The 10899-nt window shown below is 39.6% G+C and overlaps 1 protein-coding gene across 2 annotated transcripts in view; it reads left to right on the top strand.

Annotated features, from left to right (window-relative positions):
* Positions 1 to 741: 741 nt before the first annotated feature.
* MYLK4 (myosin light chain kinase family member 4) overlaps positions 742 to 10899 on the top strand; it is a 96927-nt gene continuing 86769 nt past the window's right edge. For both annotated transcript variants that reach the window (XM_063812747.1, XM_063812748.1), the window contains exon 1: positions 742 to 1145. The gene's annotated coding sequence lies outside the window, so the exon portion shown is untranslated. The remainder of the gene's footprint in view (positions 1146 to 10899) is intronic.

Raw genomic sequence — 10899 nt, 5'->3', positions numbered from 1 at the left:
CAGGCCTGCGAGTCGCGCGAGGGCGGGGAGGAGCCACGGGCTGCGCGAGGTTGTTGGAGCGGCGAGCGCCGCTTTCCCGGCTTTCCGCGCTGGGCTGTTGAATGGGCCTGTGGGGACAAGCAGGAGGAGGCCGCAGCGGGTCGTTTGTAACGAAAGGGAAATGGGGGGAAAAACCCAAAAGCCTCCAATAGAAAACCAGTGTTCTATTGGACGTGAACAGCAGAAAAAATACAAACAAGCACGCGAGTGAAAGAAATGCTCACCTCAGTAGTGGTCAGGGAAATGAAAATAAAGCGTCCCTCGCCCCCTTTTAGATGTGTTGGCGTTTAAGTCAAGGGCGGTTCACCTACAGCGCGCTTCGAGCCAAGAGATGCTTCTCGCGGGCTGCTGTGTAATAGTGGCAAATCGGAAACACCAGCCTTCTGTCTCCTTAGCAACCAAATGATGGGAGGCGCCCTTGTGCAATTACGTCGTAGACGGATAGAAATGGAAAGAATATCAGATTAAAACAAGTGTGGTATTCTGCATCTTTGAATGAATTACCATGTTGTTATTTTTTGTTTTTCTGTAAGTCTCCCGTTTTAAAACATGTATCTCAAAACATGCATTTTTGGTAACTAGAGGAGGTAAATGAATTGAGGGAGAATGAAGACTTTTCAGAAATTTGGCCAAAAGTGGAATTTTTATTTCATCTGGGCAAGACCAGATTGAGGGTCTCACTCGTTCTGTCGCCCAGGCTGGAGTGCAGGGCCACGACCAGAGCTCACAGCCTTGAACTCCTGGGCGCCCGGGACCCTTCCGCCTCAGCCTTTGGAGTCGTCCTGGGGTTACAGACTGAGCCACCACGCCTGGCTGGATGGTTAAGAGTTGTTTCTAACTAAAAAAGGAAGGCTCAAAAATAAGATTAATAGAAACGCTAGAGAAACGAGATAAACTTTCTTTAATCATCATATAATCTGAAACTACCAAAAGAGGATCGTGAGCTTTTATTAATATTTTTTTGAGACGCAGTTTCACTGTTGTCCAGGCTGGAGTGCAATGGCGCAACCTTAGCTCACGGCAACCTCCGCCTCCCGGGTTCCAGTGATTCTCCTGCCTCAGCCTCCCGAGTAGCTGGCATTACAGGCGTCTGCCACCACACCCAGGTAATTTTTTTGGATTTTTAGTACAGACGGGGTTTCTTCCTCGAACTCCCGACCTCAGGTGATCCGCCCACCTCGGCCTCCCAAAGTGCTGGGATTACAGGCATGAGCCACTGCGCCCGGCCGTGAGCTTTTTTTTTTTCATTTGTCCCTCAGCAGTGAGAGGTGACAGCATTCTGGCAGCCCTCACAGTCCTCGCTCGCTCTCAGCGCCTCCTCTGCCTTGGCGTCCACTCCGGCCGTGGTTGCGAAACCCTTCAGCCTGCCGCTGTACTGTGGGAGCTCTTTCCTGGGCGGGCCAAGGCCGGAGCTGGCTCCCTCAGCTTGTGGGGAAGTATGGCGGGAGAGGCGCGGGCGGGAACCGGGGCTGCGCGCGGTGCTTGCGGGCCAGCGCGAGTTCCGGGTGGGCGTGGGCTCAGGTGAGCCTCGCACTCGGAGCGGCCTGCACCACCGGCTCAGGACAGTGAGGAGCTTAGCACTTGGGCCAGCACTTCTCGCCGGGCCTTAGTTGCCTCCACGCAGCGCAAGGCTCAAGCCTGCCATGCCTGAGCCTCCCCCCAACTAGGGGCTCCCGCGCGGCCCAAGCCTCCCTGACGAGCGCCGCTTGCTGCTCCACGGCACCCAGGCCCATTCACCACCCCAGGGCTGAGCAATGCAGGCGATTGCGCGGGTCTAACAGGCAGCTCCAACTGCAGCCCCAGTTCAGAATCTAGTGGGAAAACCCAACTGGATTTTTGAGTCTGGTAAGGACTTGGAGAACCTTTATGTCTAGCTAAGGGATTGTAAATACACCAATCGGCACTCTGTATCTAGCTCAAGGTTTGTAAACACACCAATCAGAACCCAGTCAAAACGGACCAATCAGCTCTCCGTAAAACAGACCAATGGGCTCTCTGTAAAATGGACCAATCAGCAGGTTGTGGGTGGGGCCAGATAAGAGAATAAAAGCAGGCTGCTGGAGCGGGCAGTGGTGACCCCCTCGGTTTTTCTTCAGTGTGGTGGGTACTTTGTTGTTTTATTTTTTGTTTTAGAGCTTGCTGCTGTTTGGGTTTGAATTGCTTTAATGAGTGGTGATACTCACTATGGAGACTTGTAGCTTTATTTTTGAAGGCAGTCAGACTACAAACCCACTGGCAGGAATGGCTAATTCCAGAGGTGCTGAGTTAAGAGTTGTAATGATCTCTGGGAAGGTCTAGCCGGGTGACTTCTGAGCCAGTGAGATCGGGAAGCCACCAGAAGGAAGAAACTCTGGACTGTGTTGTGTTTAAGAACTGTTAACAGTTTCCGTGAGGGTCTGTGCATTTATTCATCAAGTTAAAGAGAGTAAAAATTCATCAATTGCGAGCACATAAGGATTATTGCAGGAGCATCATAGAAGTGAATACTTGCGAAACAAGTTTTAGGGCTGACAAAGCAAGGCTTTCAAGAAAAGTGTTACTGAATGTGGAAATACAGTACACTGATTTTAAACATTTATAGAGATAACGTGGACACATGATCACTTAACCCATCCAAAAAACTTTAAAATGGAAACAAGCTGAAATTTTTTGAATCTCTTAATGTAAGGCCTAAGATTTCTTTTTTCAAAAAATAATGCTGTGGAAAATCTACAAATCTACTTGTAATCATTGTTAGTATTTCAGCACCTTAAGTCTCTTAGGACGTGTTTCAAGATTAGACAGTATAGTTGCATATAGACATAATTTTATGTCCAGCTTTATTGTTAACTAATAGTGTTTTCAAAAGTATTGTCATGGGAAACTTGTGTACTATGGGAGTAAAAATTAAGAGAGACAATATAAACTCCGGTAATCCCAGCAGTTTGGGAGGCTGAGGCGGGCGGATCACAAAAGGTCAGGAGTTGGGGACCATCGTGGCCAACATGGTGAAACCCTGTCTACTAAAAATACAAACATTAGCTGGGTGTGGCGGTGCGCGCCTGTAGTCCCAGCTACTTGCAAGGCTGAGGCAGGAGAATTGCTTGAATCTAGGAGGTGGAGGTTGCTGTGAGCCGAAATCACAACACTGCACTCCAGCCTGGCGACAGCGAGAATCCGTCTCAAAAAACAAAAACAAAACCTAATGTATATAGTATAATGCCATTTCCTTTTTCTACTTGTGCTTTTCTATCCTATATTATATAAATAATAAGGAAAAATACAAAGCAAAGATTGTGTGTGTGTGCGCGTGACTCCCACAGCTACATACATGGATGAAGTTGAGCTGTTTGGATGACCTATGAGGTGAAAATGACTCTAGACCTTGACTTCAAGAACCCGGGTTTTGAGCTGTCCATAGTGTGACCTTGGGCAAGCTACGTAACTTCTCACACTCAATTTCCAAATCTAAAGGAGGAATAAGAATGCCTACCTCACAGTCTGTCGTGAGAATTAAGTGAACTTGTCAATGTGAAAGTATTTAGTAAAGTGCCTGGCACCCGGTAGGTCCTGTAGTAATATTTTTTCCTGAACCCTAGTCCCCTCTGTCTGAAGTTCAAGGTTTTCTCCACTAGGTGGTGATGGTAGAAAAATAAATGAAAAAAACGTACTTCAAAAATGACCCCTCCTCTTAGATCGCTTTGCCAACCAAATTTAAACTTTCTTTTCAGATCAGCATAAATACAAATAAATTTAAACTCGTATAGTATAAGGTCCCAGGAAATGAAATCAATGTAAAGCAGAAACCTAGGCTTCCATTTTCTCCTTTAATACCTCACTGTTTAATTGTCTGCAGCTGGCCTCGGTGGTTTACCTTAAAGTGTGTAACTATCTTCACTGTCTTCCTTCCCCAGAGTCAGAATGGGGAGGATAGATTCGGTGGTGACTCAAATAGACCTGTCAGTAACGACAAGTAGAGTCAGCCTGGCTGCAGTGCCTATGAGCAGGTATTTTATAAGCCATCTACTACTAGTGAACCTTTGGGCATGATCTTGCGCACCTTCATGTTCATACCTAAGGTATGCTGGACAGTTGAGTCCAGTTAATCCCACATGACTCACATCCCTGCCATCTTTAGTCAGCATCTTAAAAGTTAGTCGTATGGTTATCTACTCTTCCTACTCTGATTACTGCCCCCTAACCCAAACTCATGTTCCTCTCTCTTCCTGACTTTCCACTACATCTTCTGGAATCTATGCCACATTTCGTATTGTTTATTCTAACACATTTTATATATTTCCTTACTATTGTAAGTAGAACCTTTTATTTACTCTATTTTCTTACTGCCCTTTATTGGTATGAAAGAAATGCATTGATTTTTTGTTAATTTATTTCATACTTGGCCTTTTTGTGAACTCTTATTCGTTTTAGGTGATTTTCCATTGATATTCATAGTATAAAAAGGAGTATATTCAGCCTTTCTCCCTGGCTCCTGGCGGAGATCTTCAGAATCCCGTGGGATTTCCTGAGTGCTAGGAGTGCCTATATAATGCTAATGAAGCAACTCCTAGTGGCTCCCTAAGGTTGGAACTTGGGACCAGCTCAATCTCAGGGGCTAGAAATTGAATTTGATTGCTTGGCCAACAATTTAATCAATCATGCCTACACAATGAAACCTCAATAAAAACTCTGGACATAGAAACTCAGTGGAGCTTCCTGGTTGTGAACATGCTGATGTGCTGGGAGGGTGGTGTGCCTGGATTCTACAAGGAGAGGGCTTGGAAGCTCCATGTCTGGGACCCTCCTGCCCCTCACCCATGTGTCTCCTTTATAATAAAACTTATACAACTATGCACATACTCCCATGTATTTTAAGTCATCTCTAGATTACTTATGATACCTAATACAATGTAAATGCTATGTAAGTAGTTATTATACTGTATTGCTTTTTTATTTGTATTATTTTTTGTAACCTATGCACATATGCTCATATATTTTAAATCATCTCTAGATTACTTGTGATACCTAATGCAATGTAAATGCTATATAAATAGCTATTATACTATATTGCTTTTTTATTTGTCCTATTTTTTATTAATTGTACTGCTGTTTCTTATTTTTTCCCAAATTTTTGATCCACTGTTGGTTGGATGAGTAGGTGCAGAACATGTGGAAATGGGGGGCCAACTGTATTGTCAAATTATTGGAAAGATCAGTTCTCTGTATCTTATAAAGTGGAATGTGAAAGGACATTTCACAAAAGTCTACTTCAATTATTGATTTTAAAAAATCTCTAGTAAAATAGAGAAAGTTATCTTCTTAACATGATGATTTTTGTTTTTGCCCTCAAACCAGCACCATTATCATGTTGAATGGTAAAAACATCATTGATGAGGGGAAAGGTTTATTTTTTAAAAAATAATGCACTAACCATAAAAGGAAAAGAATAATACATCTTACTACATGAAAATGAACATCTATTTATTTAGCAGAAGATACTACAAGAGTGAAAATACAAGGCACAGAGAGGGAGAAGACATCTTAAACACACATTACTGTCAAGCACAGTGTGTAGGATGTAGAATAAGTCCTACATAATGAAAAGAAAATAGGAGAAAATGTAATTAAAAGTGAGTAAAGAACATAAATATGTACTTCATAAAAAACAGAGACCAAGTGACCAAATATGTATTTGAGAACATCTTAGCTGGGCACAGTGGTTCATGCCTGTAATCCCAGCAGTTTGCGAGGCCAGGGCAGGAGGATCACTTGAACCCAGGAGTTCAAGACCAACCTGGGCAAAAAAGTGAGACCTCCATCTCTACAAAAATTTTTTAAACAATTAACTTGGTGTGGTGTTGTGCACCAGTGGTCCTCACTACTCAAGAGGATCACTTGAGGCCAGGAATTCAAGGCCACAGTGAGCTATAATTGTGCCACAGCACTCCAGCCTGGGTGACAGATTAAGACCTGTCTCTAAAAATAACAACAAAAAAGAAACCCTTCAACTCTTTAGTAATCAGAGAAATGCAATTTGAATTTATAAATGATATGCTATTGCACACCCAATAGATTAGCAAAAACTAAGTGTTTTTAAAGCTATAGAGCAACAGGAGAATTCTTATAGTGCTGGTGGGAGTGTAAACTGGTGTATACATTTAAGTGTGTGTACTTCATGTATGCACATTGGTGTTCATAGCAGCCCTAAATGGAAAACAGCCCAATGTCCATCAGTGAATAAACACATACATTTTGTAATATTCATACAACAAAATATTATATAATAATGAAAACTCACCGAGACATCTATACACGCTATATACAACAATATGATGGGTTACAGACAGTTTTAACTGGGAAAAAAACTAAGAAAATAATACAAACAGTATGAATACATTCAAACAAACTAAAACTGCCAAAACGAAGCTATATATTTAGAGTGCACATGTAAATGATAAAATTGCAAGGAAAATCAAGGAAATTATTGAAAAGATTTAGATTAGTGGTTAGCTTGGGAAGGACAAAAGGATGGGATTTTTGAATTTGGGGATTCTTGACCTGGTGGTGGCTTTATGAGTATTGCTTTTATAATTATTTATTAAATAGTGTATGGTTTTATATACTTTCCATATGTATATCTTTCAATAAAAGATACATATATCTTTTATTGTTATATATCTTACATATTATATGTCATGTATACTTATATGACATTTTTGTTATTTATATTATCAAAAATATGTATTTCATATATACGTAATATATATGTCCTGATAAAAGAAAAAATATTATAAATTACTGTGACTTCATTTCGTAGTTGTTAAGGCCCTGGTATACAATAACAGTAAGTGATGTTACACTGTTGATTAAGAAAACTGAGCTACTCCAGAATATTTTTCGTCTTTAGAATCTTGGCTCTAAGTTTTTCAGCCAAATAATCTTTTATTTCTTAGGAGATCTGATAACATGAATAACAATAATATTACCAATGATAACCATAAAGGCTATTATTTATTAAGTTTCTCTAATGCATCAACCATTTTTATCTCATTGTTTACCCCTCAACAACCCCATAAGGTAAATGTTGTTATCCTCACTTAACAAATAGGAAGCACTGAGGTTCGGGAAGGCTGAGCAGCTCTTGAGTCAACACAGCTAGTAGAGCTTGAACTCAAGCCTAGGCTATGTGTCTCCAATGCCCATGACTTTCCCACTAGGCTGGGAAATTTATTTTGGCAACTTTTTTACATTAAGAAGGAAATATATGTTTATTTTAGAAAAATGGATAATTCCAGGAAAGCACAAACCATATTTGGTATAGCAATCTTATCTATTTAGCTATGGATCTCTGTATTATCATTCATCTGCTATGTATTGACAGTGCATCTTTCTTTAGTTAAAATTCGGATCCTATTGCATCTACTGTGCCCAGATCTGTCCCTTTTTCCCTAACTATGAAATTGACACATGACCAATAACCCTAGTTTTTGTTTTTTTTTTTTTATGGAAGTATCCTATCTATAACTCTTGTACATAGGTTCTATTTCAGTGTTTATATATAACAAACAATGTTATAATGATATCTTCAGAGATAATATTTTGTGTACAACTCTGTTTCTTTGAGGTAAACTTCTTAGAAATGTGATTGCAGGGTCAAAGGGCATGACCAAGTTGCCTTCCATAAAAATCAGAGCAATATGCATTTTAACCAGAAGTATACAAGGCTGCCTATCTGCCCTCTGCCTCCCAGGCTTCATTCACACTGAAGATGTTTTCCATACACTAACTGGTGCTTATAATGCTTTTTACCATTTTACGAGCTGCCATGGTCCTTTTGTACCCCAGATTCTTCAATACTTTTGGACATGTAGAATAAAAGCTAGCAACCTATTATGAGTCATTACATAATAGCTCAACTTATTTTCTACCTAAAAATACAACTTTTATCTTTAATTAAAAAAAAAAAAAAGCACACCTCTGAGAGTTCACCAAACTGCCCATCAGCCATTAATGCACGCCCTATGGCAGTGTTTTTCCATGTGGAAAATTTCTCCTCTCAACCTTACCCTCTTGGGACAAGGAGGCCAACATTTGGTCAGAAGAGCATGACTTGGACTTTGCACTTCTGTAATTTCATGCCTTGTTACTATCATAAGCTTATTCTAGCTCTGAAATCTACTTCCAATTTAGAAGGTAGGAGAGCATTCCCGAGAACATAAACATAAACATTGTTCCTCCAGTTCCTAAAAGTAGAAAATGATGATCCATGCTGTAGCATGGGATTTTTAAATATTGGAAATGAATATCCTTAGAGTTTCCTCAATTGTTTAGAATGGATAGTCACAACAGTAGTATGAATTTTACCTTGTAGCAAGCATTTTATTTTGTGTTTTCTCATGTTTAAAATTTTTAGGCTTAAAGTATCAGTGGGAGGGGGTTACATATGTGGTATAGGGAAAGGGCGGAAAGAATCCTATGGTGCTGGTTTGGAAATAGAAATATATCAGTATGAGTGTGAACTCATGATTTTTTAGAAAGAATTATATTTCCTCTCTCTGTCCTCTGAAGTGTCTACAGTGACACCCCCGTAGTAAAAAACACTCCTGGTGCCCAGGGCTTGATTTCTAAATACCATTCTGCCTAAGAGGAAGGAGGGCTCCTTGAAGAAATGGCAGAATTCAGAAACAGGGTGAAAATAGTACTGAAAGTAAGGAAGTACTCAAAAAATAATAATGACATATCAAAAGTACATAGGAGCCAGCTCGAAGGCACTTCCGTTGGCCAATATGGGACAATTTGAGCTTCAAAATAAAGAATGTAGGGAGTGTATGTCCATTTTTAAAAGGCCATGAGCTCATCCTGATACTAAAGAGAGTGAGGTTCAGGATGGGGATGGAAAGCTCTTCTTTATAAAAGAATACCAATTAAGAAGTATAGAAGAAATGGCAGAATTAGAAAATCATTTCACAGTCTCTGTGGTAATCATTGATTCTCAAGAATAGATACTGAGAAACGTTGGGTGATGCATCGTTGGGGAACATGATACCTATAAATTCCCACAAGTTATTTATCAATCACAAAAATAAAAGGGTTAGTTTTACATTTGAGAAGTCTGGTGGACACAACCTTAATCAGATCACCAAATTTAATATCACGAATAATGGCACGAACCGACATCATGTGCCACCTTTTGTGATATTCTGAAAAAGATACAGTGTCACTTCTGTAGTTTTCATGCTCGGGTATAACCTGGTTCCAAGCATGAAGTTAGAATTGAGGAAATCAGGAAATTAGAATTGAGAGACATTTTATGAAACAATTTGTCCAAAGACTTCAAAAATATCAATGTCATGAAGGATTACAAAAAAGAGAGAGAGACTAGGAAGCCTCATCTCCACAAAAAATACAAAACTTAGCCTGGTGTGGTCGTGCCTGCCAATAGTCCCAGCTACTTGGAGGGCTGAGGCAGGAGGATCGCTTGAGCCAAGGTCAAGTCTGCAGTGAGCTGTGTTCACGCCCCTGCACTCCAGCACAAGCAACAGAGTGAGGCCTTGTCTCAAAAATAAAATAAAATAAAATAAACGGAATGACCATTTCCTAAATAGATAAAAGGAGACTAAGAAGACATGGTGATTAAATGCGCTATGTAATTTTTGAGTAGATTCTGTTATGTGAGAAAGTGTCTTTTTTCTCAAGAAACATATACCAATTCATATAGGGGTAAAGTTTCATGAGATATGCATCTTACTCGCAAAAGAGAGAGAGAGGGCAGACATGGAAAATGCTAACAGTTGGTGAATATGGGTGAAGGATGTATAGGTATTCATTGTACTATGCTTGCAAATATCCCTTAGAAAGTTTAAGGGATATAATTAAAGGAACAATTTGTGTAGCCACTGTAGAGGTAATAAACTGAAACATTATGTAATATTTCTGAAAAATATTAATTTTTAAATGATCCAATCCTTATTTTTATCTAATTTTTAAAACCTGTTTTATTTTCATTTTTGTATTTTGTAATACTTAGCTAATTGCTGTCACTTAGAAGTTTTAATGGTCTAATATCAAAATTTCCTGTAAAGAAATCTGGATATTCTATAACATCATTATCTTTCTTGCCCAAAGTATCCTATCTCCAAGCAGAAAATAAAAGATAGAAATTACTTTTAAAATTACTATTAATTTTTCTATTAATTACAAAATCTTATATTGCATGATATTCATGCCAGGAGAAGAAAAGCGTGAGACTCTTAACTGTCTCCTGCTCACCATTCCTTTTCTTTGGCCCTAGGTGACCTGGCAAGTGTGGAATATAATTTATGTTTCCCTGGATCCCAGCCTTGGTCATTGGGGACAGATGGCCACAAAGTGTTCAGTTTTTTCCTCTCCTTTTAACAAGCTACTTTTTGTTAATCATATTATTGGGTTTTCTTTTTTCTTAATGACTCTATTGAAGTATAATTTACATATTATAAAATTCACCCATCTCAAGTGCACAATTCTGCATTGTTTTAAGAAACTGAATGAGTTGTGCAGTCATCACTACCACACATCATCTGGTAAGATTCTGTTTACAATTAACCCCCATTCCTGCACCCAGCCCCAGGCAACCACCAGTCTGCTTTCTATGTCTATAGATTTGTCTTTTCTGGGCATTTTATACAAATGGAATCATACAATCTGTGCTCTATGTTTCTGGCTTTTTTTTTTTCAATTAGCACAGTGTTTTCGCTCATCCATATTGTAGTAGATACCAGTATTTCATTCCTTTTAATTACATAGTGTTCCATTTGTATGTGTATACCACATTATCTTTTCCCAGTCCCCAAATCATCCGATGGACATTTTGGTTGTTTCCAGTTTTTGGCTATTGTGAATAAT

Source organism: Pan troglodytes, chromosome 5, assembly GCF_028858775.2.
Source record: "Pan troglodytes isolate AG18354 chromosome 5, NHGRI_mPanTro3-v2.0_pri, whole genome shotgun sequence".
NCBI classification, from domain to species: Eukaryota; Metazoa; Chordata; class Mammalia; order Primates; family Hominidae; genus Pan; species Pan troglodytes.
This window is presented reverse-complemented; position numbering and strand designations above follow the sequence as displayed.